Raw genomic sequence first — 18,443 nt, 5'->3', positions numbered from 1 at the left:
TTACATTCCTTCTTCGCTCGGTTCTCCGCTTGGAAAATCTGGATTAATTTTATTTTGCGGATGTTGGAAGGTTCGTTTGAAAAACGGCATATGTATGTGTTTTTGATCTTTACAAACCTAACGTATTAGAGACCTAATTTTTTCTCAACTTTCATGTGCTATCATTATTAAATTGTCGTTTATAGCCATATTTCCATAACGTTTTGCCGGGAAATCGATAAGCAAACCCCCGTGCGAACGTTTTTGCCAAAGCGCCTTGAATGTTATTATAAAAATCTCCTTGATTTCGTGTTTTTTGCTGCAGAAATATGGAACTCTGGTGATCCTCTTTTCTAGCGAACCAGGCGAACAGCGGACTATCTCGCTGGGAAATGTTTCATTCAGAAACGTGCTTTCATATCGAGAAAGGAAAGCACGCTATCGAGAGTTTACACGGGAATATTTTCTGTGTTATTTCGAGTACGTGCACGAACAGGGTTGTTTCGTGAACCATTAGGCAAAGGGCTGAACCGGTAACCCAATTAATTCTCGGCTTCCGGCGTTGGCCAGAGTCTTGCCGTTTCGCGCTAATTGGATCACTACGATGACGCAATGAATATTAACGTTCTAGTCATTTACCCGGCTTTGTGGGGCCCATTGAAGTTCATCAAAAGGTGTATCAGTAACGCGGAAACACGAATTGCTTGCGTAATGGTGTTTATGCGGGTGAATTTTAAGACAGTAGTCGTGGCATTTGTTAAGATATCAGATTCTACTGCTCGAGACAAAATTTTTGTGTTCGCGGCCGATGAACTCGAGACAAGTGATCTTGAACGATGGTTGGAGGATAATTTATCTCCAGGTGGCGGAATATTCTACCTTTAGTTCTTGTAAATCGAGTCAGGCGTTGGAGATGTTAGTTTCATAGATTCACCGAACAATGACGAACGAGTACAAAACCTAGTTCACTCATCAGTCTTCTACGTAATTTGTAACCTGCTCTTTGACCTTAAATCTATTTTTTAAATAAATTTTCTCTCACTGTTATTATCGCATTTATCAAGATGAATTTTTCTTGAAATTAATAATCTGCAGAATCGTTAAAATTTTAAATAGGTATTTAGACTTTTAAAATATTACTTGTGATGAACTTGGTAACCAGGTTTTTGTAAAATATTACTATTCTTTGAACGATCCATTGCCTTAACTTTTCGGTTGATTTAATATCAAGAAGATCTAGTTACACCAGTGATAGATCTTATTTGGATTGCTATAATCTCCAATTAAAGTACCTGTAGAAACCAATTTGAAAAATTGCCAACTCTTCCGTAATAAGTAACGAAGATATTAAACCGACATGATTTTTCAAAATATCGTTCACATTTCTTAAAATTTGGAAGTTAAAAAACTTAGACGATAAAAATTTAGTCGCTATTGATTAACTTTAATATTAATTCCGAATCTAATGTCTATTAAAATTTGATAAGGGCACCATAAGAAATTCATCGCCTTTGACTTAGTACTAACAAATATCTAGCAATTTAACCTGCATACTTGTAGAATTTTTCTGTGGTTGTCGTAATTCCGATCCCAAGTATCATTGGAAAATTTTAACTTCTCCCGTCTCGAAGTTCGCAATAAGTACACAGAAGATTAAACCGACGCGATTTTTAAAGGTATCATTCGAGTTCCTTAAACATTTGAATTATCCTCGATATCAACCGGAAACTTAGTATTTAACAAACATAGAGATATCTTAAAACATCCAGCATCTTTGATTTATTACCGACAGAGACCTAGTCACATACTCATAGAATTCTCCTCGAATTACCATGATCCCGAATCAGAGTACCCGTAGGAACGTTCAACCCCTGCCAAAAGGCGGCGATAAGTAAAAAGAAAGAGATAAAGGGGAACGTGATTTTTAAAAATGTCCGCGAAAAGTGGAAGGATTCGAAGGGTAGGTCGGTTCGATAATGTAGCCCGGGACACGATAAGACACTCGTGACAAATGGGAGAAAGAAAAATCGGCCGACAGCCGTGCGCAAAGAGGAGAGCGCGGAAAAAGTTGGGTCGCAGGATGAAAGTCAGCGACACGGGGATAGGGTGGCGCGCCGTGTGCAAGGGTTAAAAGGAGGACAAGAATAAGGGAAGAACAAGTGAACAAGCTGCTGGAACGAGGGATACGACCTGGCAAGAGTGGATGGCGTGACGTCGGGTAATTACACGACGAAATCTGCAAATGGATAGACACACGTCTGACAAATTAGTTGGCTAGAGCGAACTTGCCTTCGTACTCGGCAACGCTCCTACGGTCGGATTAGATATTTTTGCCTGCCTCGCGGAAAATGTACGCCGTCCCAATCTCGTTTCACCCGAAATACGAAACAGAAATTTGAGAAATATCGCGATTCCGATTGGGATCGAATGAAATTGATGGACGATACGAAATCAAACCAGATTTATCGTAGGGGTTGCTTTTTGTTGTCTATTGCTGGAATTGGACGCGAATAACAAGCTTTGAATCTGCTAGGTCTTCACATATGAGACGTTCATTTGAACAGTACAAATTCTGTCCTTATTTTTTAAATTATATCGAAAAATTGTCTAGATTGGAACTCGTGTGATTTCATTCATCCTTTGTCTGGAGTTGTATTGGAGGTTCCTCAAGATGCAAAAAACGGATTTAATATTAGATATTTTACAGAACGTGTCTACACGAATTTATGACATGGAAAATTGAACGAAACACGAAATTAGAAATTTCGCATGAAACACTTTTTGAAAGAATCTGCGAGAAAGAACCAAAGATGCGAGAACAATGAATCCGACTTATACAATACGATCCTAATGAAATTTCGCCAGAGAGCAGAGTTGATAAAATATCAAAAAGAAAAAAAGAAGAGACATTAGTTTTATTCGTTCGAATGAATTCACGTGGCTTATACCCCTGTTCTCTATGTTGAATTACCAGTAACAATTGAAACAAGGAGAACAACTTTTTTGAAACTTTATTCTTTTTCCCCATTAGCGGCGCAAGGAAATTTATTCGACTGAATGCGAAGCAAGTCATTCTTTCTTACCAGCTATAACGTTATATATCAAAGTTTTGCCTGTGATCAATTAAATCAGGCCATCGTTCTCTCTAATAAGAGAAATGCGACTCTCTTCGTCAGATTTTCCATTTCGCGATATTCTCTCTCTTTGCTCTTTCTTTCTCTCGTTAGCCGCAACGTGTTGTTTCAGAATAGCTTCTTAACAAAAGTGCAAGCAACAAAAATTGCTCGCCATATTTTTCTAACCAAGATAAGTCCGTGAAACCGGGCAGTGAATGCTATTGCGTTCTTTGACTAATAAACTGTATTCGCCGTGAATAAATAGCGTAGATAACAAGAATATTTCGTGGTTTGTTTATTGTGAATTTTACCAACATTCTTCCAAACAGTACTCCCGCATCTCGTTTCCTTTTCCGCGTTGGTAACACGTTCGCGGTTTCGTGGTTACACGGGAAAATGCGTGCAACTCGGGTATTTCATGTGGATGGATAAATTCGATGTTTTGGAATATCTGAAATTCTCTTGAATTTCCAAATATCCCAGTGATTTTCGATAATTACATATGCGTGTTTTTACGTTTCGAGGAGCGCAGGTGCGATTAACAAATTGCAATTCTATACTTGTATACTATTTTGTAATATAAATTTCACATTCTCTTTGTGTATATATAACAAAAAAACGACAGGAGAGAAGCTCCTATCTATGACAAGTTTTATATTAGCATCACAAAGCCTGTATTTGTAGATTAAAGTATTGGAATATTTTTAACATTGGAGTATTTCTCTTTAATCATCAAGTAGCCTAAAAATTAGAAAATCAACAAAAATAGACTTATCAACGTAACTGTTAATAGCCTACAAGGAATAAACTACGTGATCATGATGACAAAAATTAATTATTGCCTGAATCGTTCATCCCAAATTCTTCTCTTCCCCTTTTAAGGTGTTAAAGATCTTTCTTCTTCTTTTTTGTTAAAAAAAAAAAACAAGATCGTAACATTTCACACATTTTAACAAAATTGAAAGAGATCCTACTAGCATTAAATTTTAAAGTATCATCCTGTATACTGCTCGCTGTGGAGAAGCAAAAATTTCTATGGATGTTACGAACCAAGGAAATTTGCCACATTCATAACGGAAATTGCGTTTATATCCATGAATTACTCGTTAGTAGATTAAAGTTCGCTCTTTTGACACCGATAAATTCATCTTTCGTGTTAGAAACGCTTATTATTCCAGCGTGGTTCTACCAGCTAGAAGGGGGAAGGGTTAGTAATGAAGTCACGTAAGTTTTCTCAATGCAAATGCGCCCGACGAATATCTGGGGAAGATAAATTCTTCGGGATTCTGGTCTCCTTTTGATGGTAATGCACGTCAACAGGGAAATATCGATATCACGATAATTCGTTCATGAAACGTACCATGAAATTATTCCGGTCTCCCCCTTCGACCAATCGTCATCCGTTTCAAAAAGATAGTTTTGTTCCTCCGCGTAGTTTATTTTACGATAAATCCCCACTTCGAATCCTTTTGCGTCACTTGCAATTGACACGGTCAACGTCCAAAGGAAGAAGGTGTATAAGGAGAAAGGTAAACGGGATGGAAAGAGTCTCAACTTGCTGACTCTACAATAGATCAAAGGAATCTTTACATACCATGACGATATCGATGTTAAATGCGAGGAAAAACGTGGATTTTTACGTTGCTTATTGTATGCAGTTTAGACGTTCATAAGAAGAGAATTTTCCATAAGAAGGGAATAAACTTGAGAATACTGTGATCGAAAGGTTGAAGCGAGGAACTTACAGTATCGACGACAAGACAGTTTTTAATTTAATTTCAATGAAACGGTAGAAACCCACTGGATCGTAATGTATTGCAAAGTATGCGTTACAAAAGTTTAAACAAAGAATCCTTAGACGCGCCAAAAGAGGCAGGGAAAGGTTTCGGTACAGAAAAAAAATCGTTTACAATTGGACACATTCTATGGACGGAGACAGAGTTACTAAATTTAAAAGTGAAGCTACGTGGTAAAAATGTATCAACTTTTCTGAATGTTCTCGCAGCGGCGTAGAAATTTAACAATTTAAGCAATGATAGACAGTGAACGTCTTGCGAATACAGATAGGAAAATTTTGGTATTAAATGAGAGGAAAATGTGACGTAACTATGAAGAGAAGGAAATTTGTTAATAAGAAATATTCATTTCTAAAGCATTGGAAATAAGAAAATTGTGAATTTGAAGTATAGCCACTGGAATATTAGTAATCATTGAATTCCTTTCTGAAAAAACTAAAAATTATTCGTTATTAAAAATATTGAATAAAAATAAATGTATAAATTTACAAAAAGGAACAATACCTATATCTTTGTTTTATTTCAATAATAGAAATTCAGAAAAACTAATTAAATTTTATTTCTCCAAGAGCAGTTTGAAAATACAGATACAGAATATTGCTTACAAATAAGTTTATTTGCTTCGGAGGTAGGTACACGAGTGTAAAACGTGGGAGTAATTTACGAAATTCTCCGAGTTTTTCCTTTTTATCGTCGTATATTTGAAACCAGCTTTTATCGAGTTTTTGTTTTGCTCCACTGTTCTCTAGTAGATTCTACAATGCTTGTTTCCAACACGCAGTAGTAAACGTGATCTGAGATCGAGTAGAAGCCCGTTGAATTAGAGATGGTTGATAAATTTTTTAATCTATAGCCTCCGCGGCGAGTAAGGTATATGTTACGATTTTTATGTTCCCTTTTACTACTCCATCCTGATTATTTCGTTCTACTATAAAATTTTCAATCGGGTCTCTTTTTTTCTTTATCATTCTTTATCTTTCGCCTTGTAAAACGTGAAAGTTCGAACCTGTTTAATCCTCCATACATCTGTATCTTTTTAAAAATTCACCTTATATTCCGCTGCACAAGCAATTTTTCTTCTTAAGTTTACTTTCTCCGTGTCTTTTTTATTTTCACTTTTGTTTCGAATTTTATTTACAGAGTACTAATCTCTAGTAAGTAATTTTTAGTAATAACCAGATTACTTGAGGGAATTTTATTTATTAAAAATTAATTTAACATCACAGTATATTTTACAATTGAAGATACTGAATACTAAATATGAATTTGCTGTCTACTAATAATAAACGATACCAAGAAAATGGTACTTTATAAGAAAAATACCGCTTTATATATTCGATTTATTCTCTCGTATGGATTAAATCTATTTCGATTTATGCCAACATTTTGGAAGCATCCTCTACAATAACTGTCCCAAGACGTTTGTGCAGGGTTGCATGTTCGAACGAAAGATTCGAAGTAGAACGTTGCAATAGAATTCCATTTCTATCCTGAAGAATAGCCAAAATAAGCCAGGTTAAATTCCAAATTCCGTCGGATCAACTTTCCTAGATGTTCCGAATAAACGTCACTCGGTTCCTCTCTGCTAGATTGAATCTCATCTCTCGACGATTTCTCCGCGTTTCCGTGCCGCGATAAATCTGCAAACGTGATCCCGTCTTCTAAGCTGCGAATCAAAAAACTTCTCCTGCTTATCTTCCACACACATACATACACACATACATCCTTGCCTTTTGTATTCTCTTAATTTTCTCTTATAACGGCAGACTTACCTTAATCGAGATTACGAAAGTAATATAAAATGGAAGATTAACTTTGTAACAAAAGGAGATGCAGAATTTTTCCCACGTATAGGAATAATAAAGTAAGAAAAATGAAAGATGAAAGGAAAAGAGAGATAGAAGTTAAATTAAGATATTTCAAAGATTTATATATCCATGTATATCGTGCAGATGTCATTAATTTTTCTTTTTTTTTTTTTTTTTTTTTTGTTATTGGCTATTGTGAGATGAACACTTCATGTAGAGTCAAGTTTCGTGGCAGTCATTTTTACAATTGGCAGAAAATTGAAAAATTATTTCTATACTGGTATGAATGAAACAATATCTCACATTCTTTTTTCTTTCTCTCTTTTTTTTTTATCAAAGTAACTTGGATATCAATGAAGAGATTATTTTACAGTATACCGCACATTCGAGATACCGTTTCGTTTATAATATAGTTTATTTCTGTTTTTCATCCCTCGCACTGAAATTGAGTGAAACGAGTAAAATGAGATAATTTTATTTACTCTCCTCTGTACTTCGCAAAGCTTCTTTAAGGGAACAACGACGATTTCATAGTTCAACAAAATAATGACCGATGTGATTCTTCATAAACGTAAAATGATTACGGGATACGAAGCGAGCCGAGCTTTGAATAACGATCCGACCGTACAGCTTTATCCCTATTCTATGTGACGTATGCGCGAAACGATTCAAATAGCCAATAACGTCTAACCGATGGTCGTCGATAGTCAAATAATAGCTGACGAAGCAGGGAAACCAAATCGATCGGTTCTAATCTCTAATCCAAGCCACAATCTCGCGAGAATATGGTTTTGGTGGCGAGACTGCGGCCCTATCCCAGGATTCCACGAATGGCTGGCATAGTTTTCGACGATGGTATTTAGTAATTAGCCTACTGCCATCGGAGCGTCGTGCTTCTCGTGCCTGCACGCTCCAGAAACCCGGCCTTTCTTCCCAAATGTAGAAACCACGATTTTTACGACGTCTACCGAAATTATCTTCTTCCACGCTGCTTCACTTCGAGATTCTTTTATCATTTTTCGATTCTATCTGTTCTTTCTCGTATAAAGAAAAGGATAAGTCTAATTCGGAACATGGAGAAATTCATAATTCCAGCTTCTCCTTCGTTTCTTCTTTACCTTCTTCCTCGTTTTATCTTGTCCTTTGTGCAAAACAGATTGTTCGAAATCGAAATGTTTAATCCCTCGTTGTTCTTCTTCGCACAGCGAAAAGAACAGATCCAATTTGGAGCATAGAAATTCACGATTTCGAGTTCCTTCTTTCCTTCTTTTCTTTCTTAATCTCTTTCATTTTCTCTGCTATTTGGCACGAATCGGACGAAATGGAAACGCTCGATTATTAATGTTTCTTTCTTTTCTCGTATAGAGAGAAGAATAAATTTGATTGAAAGCATAGAAATTCAGGGTTTCCGAGTCCTTCTTGTGTATTTCTCTCGTTTCTCATTTTTTAAAACTTGCTTTTTATTTGCAACGAATCGACCGAAATCGAGACGTTTAGTTATTGCGGAGCTACGTTCTATCGAGCTGATTTTTTTTTAGGTTTGAATTGTTCTTGTTTAATTGGATTTGCAGCCTTTCGACATCGACCACCTGGTTTTGGCGTGTTAGAAACAATGAAACAACCACAGGGCGAAGCGATGTCTTGCGCAAAGGCAAATGATGGACGAGTGAGGTGAAATGTTTGTTTTTTACGCCAACCTTTGGTTTACGTGAAATCAATTTTCTATGTATTTTACTTTGGCAGGGAACTATAGCTTTATAACGAATAATAGAAGCGGTATTCCTGGTAGTTCTTTGTCGAATGAAATATGGGGCAAACTTTAGTACAGAAGAAGCCAGTAACTGTTAAATAAATAATTTCTAATAAATTTCGAAAGTAAAGTTTTACAGTTTCCTACGTTCGTTAAATATTGTTTAAGAACGGGTAGTCTATCACTAGCTTTTTTAACAGAATATTATATTTTCACGATCAAACTTTCACAGACCCTTAAATCATAAATCAAATCAAATTAGTAAGAAAGCTACAGTATATACAATATACTCATCATCTCATCATCTAGAAAGTTAAATATTTTTGCAAGATAGAATAATATCGAATAATGTTTTTCGTGATTATTATTGAAATATACGTGACAACGATATCAACGAATATCAACGATATCGCCTGTATTATTCCACGAGTTTATTAAATGGATTCTTCATTTGTGTATAAAGAATGTAATAAATTCGCGTCTGAAGAGAATAAGTCGAAAGGAAGGAAAATAAGAAATGAAAAAGGAAGGAAAATAACGAAAGAGAGGACGAAGCAGAAGCTGATAAAACTGTAAGGACGAAGGAGTGGGGTTGAGAATGGGGATCGTAAAGAAGAAGAAATGAGCGATTCTCGACCACAAGTACAGAAACTACGGAACTTGAAATAGTCAAGAGAAATTCTGTTGAGTTGATCGATATTTTTTGGTTACTCGCCAAATACTTGGCCGCTTTGTGGATATCCAGTCAACAGGAATGATATTCCGCAGGAATTCTCGCTAGAGTTTGGCACAGTTCGAAATATCCGCGGAGTTGTTCTCTCCTTAGCTATGTAGTTGCAAATTTTCCAGCGAAAATTTTTCTTTCGGGATTAAGACGAATCTCGGCGGAACGTTACATTAACAACTCATCGTGGGGAAATTCTTGGCCTAGATTCAACCTCTTCGTTTTTTTTCTTTTTTTTTTTTTTGCTGGCTGCTGTACGAAATTTTATTGCGTTACTCAATATCCGTCAGTGGCACTTTATTCCATTGGATTTCCCGGAAAAGTACACGGCAATTCGATTTCAGTGAAAACACTACTGTTTCAACTGGAGTTAACTTCGGAGAAAGTTGTAACAAATTATAGCTTATCGAATTCTCGCCGCGATATAGCGATATAATTTTCGAAGTGTCACGTCACTCTAAATGAAAAATTACCGATACCGAGCAGTAACAAATTCTTCCTCGTACCAAATTTATGGAAATTATCGACAACTAAGGGATACAAAATCTTTGCTAAAACTAAGTACATAAAAATTATCAGAATAATAATAATAAATCTTGTTGGGGGTATTCGGTATATGGAAATTATTGATTCGAAGATATAACACTCTTCTTTATGGAGCTAAATATATGGAAACTGCCGATATGAAACGATAAAAAATTATTTAAAGGTATTAGGTATATAAAAATTATTCATACGAAGCTGCAGCAAATTTTCTTCTGGGGCTAAATTCATAAAAATCATCTATATGATGCAATAAAAAGTTTTTTTTTATAGAGGTGGATTAGGTATGTAAAAATTATTGATATGGCTATAGCGAATTTTTTTCTCCAGTTAAATATATAAAATTTATCGATACGAAGCGATAAAGAAGCTTTTTTATTGGAGCTGAGTATATACAAATTATAGATATGGAGCAATAAAAGTAATTTTTATGGCAGTAAACGTGCTGCGATTAGAGTGAATATTTTTATTTTGATAAAGGACAGAGAGTATTTAGTAATACGAAGGGACTGCGAGAATCTAATTGCATGGAAGAAATATCGAATCGCTTGTGAATTATTCATGACGGTTGATATTCTTTGATTTAACCATCGTTTAGTGGTTTGGGATAGGTTAGGACGGGCGATTGAAGAATTAATGGCTAGAAATGGATTCACTGACAATTCCTGTTTGACTACACTTGGCAAATCTATTCTCGCTCGTTCCCTTTGACTGATCTATTTATTCTTTAACTAACGAGTACGTTACTCACTCTATGACAGATGAAATGGTATTACGTTTGATCAGCTGGTGTTGATTCTCGAAATGAAATAAATTTTGTGAAAGACCCTTAAAAAATCACGATATGAACTAAGCACAGATTTTCATTATGACATCAATTTTAAACTCTTCGATCGTAACTATAAATTATTAGATAGAATTAATTGAGATAATTTGAACCACGAAGTATTTAACAAACGCCATTGATTTCTATTTATCGTCGCTACTTTTTGAAATCTGTAATTAACAGAATTTCTAAAAATCAATAGAAAATAAATACACCGCTTTTCATTACCACGACGCTCGAGTTTACAGAATTCGCGAAACCATTACGTCTAAACGTTAACACGTATTTCCCGAGATCTGCAATCAACAGGATTTCTTCAAAAATAAATAAGAACTAGGTGAAGTAAAAGGTCTAGGGAATCAGTCTAGAAATTTCATTTCCAACATCTCATATTTTCTTCGTTTTATCCAGTAGTTTCATTTAGACGTTTCAATTATTCAGTCTCATAATAACTGCTCGCCTTATACGATAAAGTTTAATCGCAAGGTCCGTCGACGTGCATTCTCCTTTCAAATAGGAAAACGGAAGTCGATGTCGAGAGGCGGGAAACATCGGTTATTTATTTTATTTTGGATATAAGAACAATGGAACGATGGAAAAGGAAGGATCGCGTGAAAAACACACGAATGAGTGACGTGGTTGGATGGGTGCGACGGTGTGCGGTGGGAAACGTGATCGTCTGAATTTTCACGGCGGGACGAATGTTTTTGAATTCGCCTATTTCCTCGCGTCACGTTCGGTCGAATTGGAAATAAGCTCCAACGAACGCGCATCGACGATGATTGTACCGATAAAGCCTCCTTTCTTCCGCAAGGCGGCAAGAAAATTGCTTTCGCCCCCACCTGATTACTTTTTCAATTATTTCTATCGTTCGAGCATATATACTTCCCTTAACCTTTCTCCTTGTTAATTTATTTACAGGTTTCTCGGGTTAAGCTTAGGATAGTTTCTCTTTCGTTTTATTCGTGTTTAGAAGTTTAGAAGAGAATAACGACGATGAAAATTGTAATAATTTTATATTAAATTATATTAAACCATAATATTCGTCTTAGTGTCAATATTAAATAATTTTATATCGGCGAGAAATTCGAATAATTTCATAAGTACTAAGATACATAAGTAGACTGTGGATTTTTATGCATCTACAGGAAATTAGAAAATGCAGAATTCCACAGAATGCACATAACATGAGAAAACGTGTAAAATATCTAAACTATAGTACTTTCTATAATACGTGATAGGTAAAATAATTTTTTACCGCGGTTCTATTTTTTCAACCATATATTTCCAAAAATATGAATTTGCATAAAATCCTTAGTCTGTTAAATACCAATGTAGTATCGTGGAAAAAAGGGCCTGTGGTGGCACTCGCTAATAAATACCACTATTCGACACCAACTAGCGTAGGAGGACGGCAGCGTAGTAAAATGTGAACTACCGATGAGTCCTGTTTTGCGACCAAGTTTCAGGACAAAAAAATCAAGCAAGAACAAAATTACATAAAAGCTCCGCCCCCCCCAGCGGCTTAAATCCAAAGAATAAATTTAAAATCACAAAAAATTGTAAAACACCGACACATAATATAGTATGGCTACGTCGTACCGTCGCGTATCAGTACTTTGCCTAGCACATCATTACCAAAATTCACAGTTTATTATGAATACCAAAATGTAACAAAAATTGTATCCTTGGTTAAATAAATATCATTAAAAAAAAAAAGAAAACAGGAAGGACGGCAGCGTAGTGGGTAGCGTCTTAGGTTGCAAACGTTTGGGACCCAGGTTCGAATCCCGGCGACCCGGAGTTCCGATTGTTCTTCCACAATACAAAAATTAAAAGAGAAAGCTGCCGTACCCAGCAGCAGCGCCATCTACAGCATAAAATGTCCGGATACTACCTACAAATGGTGTCAGAAGTGGAGGGGATGTAGAGCGGGAAAACACGGTGCGTGAGAAGACAGACGACGACGACGACGATGAAATTGGCGCGAGGCGGACCGTTAGACGTCAACGGTCCAGGAAATCGCGTTCTCAAGCAAGACGGGGCGGAGGTGTGAGGTATGTAAAATTATTCCAACTTCTAGGCAACATAAAATTATATATATTGGTGTAGTATCGTGTAAAAAAGGGCCTGTGGTGGTACTCGATAACAAATACCAGCACCCGACACTAACACTAGCGTTGGACGACGGTAGCGCAGTGGTTAGGCGCCTTAGGTTGCTAACGTTCTGGACGTCAGGTTCGATCCGAGCGACCAGGCGAAGCTGCTCCCGGGATCTCTTGCGAATTAACTACCGGGGCACCCCCCTGTCATCTATCTCCTTCCGGGTGAAGGGAGGCATCCGGTCTTTGCTGCCTGCTTCTTGATGTTGCATCTGGGCCGTCCGCACCCTCAGTGGACCCATCTTCGGGGGCGCAACAGCCCCAACACGACCGCACCAATGCCCGTTGGTCTCACTGGATACACTCTTTCCCGGCCGATCTCGAAAGTTAAGCAGCAGCGGGCACGTGGCGGACAAGGGTGACCGCTCCGTGTGGGCGTTGGTGCGGTCGTGCTGGAGCTGTTGCGCCCTCGAAGAGGGTTACTGGGGTTACGAACGGCCCAGATGCAGCATCAGAAAGCAAACAGCAAGACCGGATGCTCCCTCCACTTGAAGGGAGATAGACGACAGGGGATGCCCCGGTAGTTATTCGCAAAAGATCCCGGGAGCACCTTCGCCTGGTCGCCCCGATCGAACCTTGACGTCCCGAACGTTCGCAACCTAAGGCGCCTAACCACTGCGCTACCGTTGTCCGACACTAGTGTTAGTGTCAAGTGCTGGTATTTGTTATCGAGTACCACCACAGGCCCTTTTTTACACGATACTACACCAATATATATAATTTTATGTTGCCTAGAAGTTGGAATAATTTTACAACGAATAGAATACAATCTATTCTATGCTTTCACACCGATACACATTTTATTAATACTTATAATTGTGAAGAATTGACACCCTCTTTGGAAATTGCATCAACAAGTTTGTTGTTTTGTTGTCCTATAGAAAAAATTCTACAACTGCGTATTGGTTTTATTAAAAAGAATTTATCCGTGAGAAAGTTATGTTATCAATTTAAGTAGACCTGGGAACGGTATCACGAAGTTGTTTTATTATCCGCAGGAGAAATGTTCGAAAGTACTTCGCGATTTCGTATTGATTTGATTAAAAGAAATACAGTCGTGGATAATTTATGTATCGATTCACGTAGAGATGGGAATTGTGTCGCGAAGTTTATTATGCATCGAACGAACACGTTCGTACAAAATATTATAAATATTCATATTAGAGTTAATTAAAAAGTTTGTAAGTACCGAAATCTTTTATCATTTTAATAATCTGTTTAATAAATTGCAATTAAAAATACGATTAAAGGTAAGAAGAAATAAGTAAGCATTATACGATACAATTTTTCGCTTATAGCTTCCGAGGAAATTGGATTTGACCAATTAATTCGATATTCACGAGCTTGACGAATTTACAAATTAAACAGTTTCGAAAAAACGACCTGAAATCAACAAATTTTATTTGAAATTTTCGTTGCACCACTACCGGCTTGTTCCAAAAATTATTCACATCCTGTGTAATCTTCGTAACTCAAACTCGTACGTTTGAATAGTCGTACAAACGTCGAAAGACACACAATATATCGAACCGGCGACATTTGTTCAGTTTCTCCGCGAGAAATTAGAAACGATCATTCGTTTGCTCTCCGATTTCTAGTGTTACCCATCCTATAACGCACACATATATATGTACATAATATATAACGTGATATGTTTTGTGTTTCAGGTGAGTATCGCAGCCGGACGAGCTTCGGTTTTAATTAAACTACGCGAGTGAGTACGGATAAATCTTAATTTATAACTGCGAATAAAATAAATTGCGCGAGATCATCATGCACTTTGCAATAACACTCAACCCGCGCGAATATGTATCATGAAAATTTCAGAACGCCAATAGCGTTCGGATTCGAATTGCGCTCGTTCCGTATTTATACATTTGACAATTCCTACAGGAACGTATTTTTCACGGTGGATGAGCGATATTTTATAATATTCATGTTCATAAAAAAAATATCACTTTGTCCGAGCTTAATTTAACGCAATTATATTGTTCGACAGCGTCGACAAACGATGCCTGCTTTATTCGTTACAATATTTTATTTATCGTAACGTTAGCACGGCTTTAATGAATTTTAATAATTTTAATCTGTCAATATACTCCATCGTCAACTGCACGTCGAGATTATTTTTTTCTACGATACGTTATTCGGAATAATTCGTCTTCCATTCGCTTATACGTATATATTTTTAAACGTTAATCTAATTGCTTGTGATTCCAACGAATATCGTATTAAGAGGTTTTATCGTTGCCCAATGTTGATTTCATTATGACTTTAGACTGGCGTTACACATCGGTATACACCTTTTGTAAGCATCGATAATTGACTGTTTGCAGTGGCCAAGCACGGGACAAACCACGTGTTGAATTTCCCTGTAGAGTTGCTTCAACAACCCCCTACAAATCTATCGGGCACACGTTAACCGAGCTTTCGAATCGAGAACACGCGTGCATGTGTTGCATTCTTGCGTCTAAAATCACCGTTGAGCAAATAGGGATACGCGCGAATCGGAAAACGAATTATTTAGGCTCGCAGCCTCGACAATTGATTCTATTCCGTGAGTAAATTAGAAGGAAATTAGATTTTAATGCTCGCGGTGAAAAATATCGCGATAATACTGTTAAGGATAGTTTTCTGCATTTTCTAGTGTATAAATTAATATCTTTTTTCAAGATTCAGCGTCTTCCTTCTGCAATGGGATATTCAAGAAAAATGATGGAAATTTCAAGTTTTATAAAAGTTTGAGAGAGAGATTGTCCTGTGAAAAGAAGAATGGTCTTCGAGATTTAATAATTTAATTCTTCAATTGGATATTTTTGATTTATATATAAAATTATATTATATAAAATTTAGACACGTGTACCTGTAGTAAGGATATTAAAGATTGTTTTAATGCATCAAGGGCCTGATCAAATAAATCAATTCTTGAATCTACAACGTTAGTATGGATAGCTATGCGAATTGCGCTATTAAAATGGCTACATGTCGTAAGTTGTTGTTCAGAATGAAGCGAATTGAAATTCCTTGAATTTCTGGAAGAAGCGTTTAGAGAGAATATCTGAATAATGTCAGGACAAGGTACATATAACACCATTGGATATCTTACAATAAAAAATGATGTCAAACAGCATCCGTCTGTCGTTCAATGACTGAAGGATCAAAATTTGATCTACATAAAATTATTGAAATTCCACATTCTGTTAAAATTTGAGCAAAATGAAAGGATGATTTTCAAGATTCGATAGGTTGATTCTCCAACAAGATATTTTATTTAAGAGAAACTACTGAAATTTTAAATGCTATTAGAATATGAAGGTCAGAAAGACCGATCTTCGAAATTCACATTTCAATCTTCCAATAATTTATTTTGTATAGAACAAAATTATTAATAATTTGAAATCTCATTATTTGAGGCTGCTGATATTTTAATCACTTTACTATTTAAATAAAACTTCGTTCGGAGATCTAATGCCAGAAGATCCTTAATATCCAGAATTTCTCTTTCAATGGTACGAACTTTTCTTCTAGTTCCATATAAATGGTCTTTTGCTAAGAAATATTTCACGAACATAATTATAGAGGATTGTGGAAGTTAGCTCGGTCCATTGGATTCGGTGAAGTTGTGAAGTGATCATACGTCTCCCTAGAGAGGAAGCACATGTTCGTCCCCATAACAATAGAACACACGGTTTAGGTTAGACAGCGTGATCAGATAATGGAGCACCAAGAGTGCATTACACTGTATAGTCGAATTATGCATTTCTGAGGGTCTGCCCTATTTGCTTGTCTCGTACACGCGTGTACACTCGTGTTGATCTCATGCACAGATGTTGTATGACGAAGATCAACTAACCGCTATATTGCATAATTAAAATATCGAAGAAAACTCACGAACATACGAAGACCATATGAGAATAGTAGAATGTTCCCATTTTTGTTTGAATTTTCTTTTATTTTCTAATTTTGCTGCTACTTGTTAATATCCAAAAGGCACGCATTTAATCGCAAAATCGAATAAAAAAACAATTTCGTCAGTATAAAATTGATTGTCTCTACAGAAAATACAAAAACTACAAATTATCATGTTATCTCTTTATAAAGTTATTTTTATTAGTTTTTAACCTACCCATTTTTTAATTATTTTTATTATTTTGGTTTAAAATTATAATGTGAAATTTGTACAAATGCTTGGAAATGTTTGTTATTCAAAATAATGGATAATTAATATAAAGTGATCATGAACAGTAGCTTATCGAAAGTGAATAAATATTAATCGTGGCAACAGATACGATGATTCGCTGGAAACGCGTAATCGTTGCTGGAACAGGCGTCATTTTAATCTGATCCGATTTCCAGAAAATGCTTCGCCCGTGACAATTTCATTCAATGCAGATACAAAGACCTCGGTCAGGTTAATTGCGTCAAGTAGAATGAAACAGGAAAAGGGTTCGAGCCGCGAGTGCTTCTTTATTTATTTTTCCCCTCTTCTTTTTTAATACAGTTATTTCCATCAGCGAAATTTGATATTCGCGGAAAGACTCGTAAACGAATTACGAAAAAATTACGTGTACATTAATCGACTCCATCAGCAACAGGGATTGAAAGGGCAGCCAGCTAAATCGAATTTCGATATTTGTTTGTTGTGGCAGTGTACGCAGAGTGAACATCGAACGCTTGCCACGGGATTTTTTGAATGAATATATTATGTGTATTATACGAAATTTTTTGAAATTTCGTTAGCAATTTCGAAATGTCTGTTATGAAACACGATTGTCGTGACTGTAAATAGTAAAGTTTGTAAGCAGTCCGAAAATGCGTATAAAAGAGACATTTATTACAAGCGTACACTTAATGAAATATTAGTATACAACATGAATAATTGTCTGAAATGTACAATTAGTGATAACGTTGATAAAAATATGGCCCGCTACATATTATTATTATTGTTACTTGTTTTATTTTATGTCGCATCGACTACCACGGTCATCGGTAGACTGCGGATTTTTATGATTTATAGAACATCTGAAGGTGCAAAATTGCACAGTATGCACGTGATATAAAAAAATATGTTAAAATATCGAAGATATAGCGCTTCCTATAATATTTTATAGATAAAACCATTTTCTATTGAGTTTCTATCCTTTCAATTATATTCTCAAAAATACGAATTTGCATAAAAATCCGCAGTCTAGCCATTAGCGATTATTTTTATATTCGGTGATTTATTCAATTTCGTTCAATATCTTAATTTCTTTATAGAATGTGATAAACATTTGTTGGAACTGGATCGATGTGAGGATATCCCTGAGATTATTGTCGATGTGAAGCTTTTTCCTTTCTTCATTGTATATAGGACACTACGACGTAGTGTATGGTAATCATGTGACAACGTAATTACGTGGTGATTGATAGTCTCACATTACAGGTATCACATTTAACGGGAGAACTATTTTCCACTATATCCATATATGTCAGTTGAATATGTCTTGATCTTATCGTGGTTATCGTGGTTTGTTCTTTTACAGTTTAGCTCTTCATTTGCCTTCAAATCGTAAAAGCTACGGATTAATTTATGAAGGCTCACTACATATTGTGATGGATTAATACAATCAACAATTGGCTGTACAAATAATTTTGATGATCTCTACGAAATGTATGCTTCCAATAAATACCTTGTAACTTCCACATACATTGTCAAATCCATTTCAAATTTTACTAATATAATCGCAATAGTCGTGT

General features: G+C 36.1%; 1 protein-coding gene and 1 long non-coding RNA gene across 8 annotated transcripts in view; both read left to right on the top strand.

The window, feature by feature from the left end:
• Window positions 1-18,443, top strand: part of rho-5 (rhomboid-5) — a 284,621-nt gene that overhangs the window by 171,033 nt on the left and 95,145 nt on the right. The gene's annotated exons all lie outside the window — the stretch shown is intronic.
• LOC138187085 (uncharacterized) overlaps window positions 1-18,443 on the top strand; it is a 74,414-nt gene that overhangs the window by 32,197 nt on the left and 23,774 nt on the right. The window contains exon 3 of one of the 3 annotated variants that reach the window (XR_011175087.1): window positions 15,378-15,444. The exons of 1 other annotated variant lie outside the window; for it this stretch is intronic. This is a non-coding gene — a long non-coding RNA (uncharacterized LOC138187085). Of the gene's footprint in view, window positions 1-15,040; window positions 15,179-15,377; window positions 15,445-18,443 lie in introns of those variants that run through there. One more of the 3 variants, XR_011175084.1, reaches the window with a different exon arrangement.

This window comes from Bombus flavifrons, chromosome 14 (genome assembly GCF_040668555.2).
Source record: "Bombus flavifrons isolate JBK064 chromosome 14, iyBomFlav1_principal, whole genome shotgun sequence".
NCBI classification, from domain to species: Eukaryota; Metazoa; Arthropoda; class Insecta; order Hymenoptera; family Apidae; genus Bombus; species Bombus flavifrons.
The sequence above is the reverse complement of the archived record's forward strand: the minus strand, read 5'-3'. Positions and strand labels throughout refer to the sequence as shown.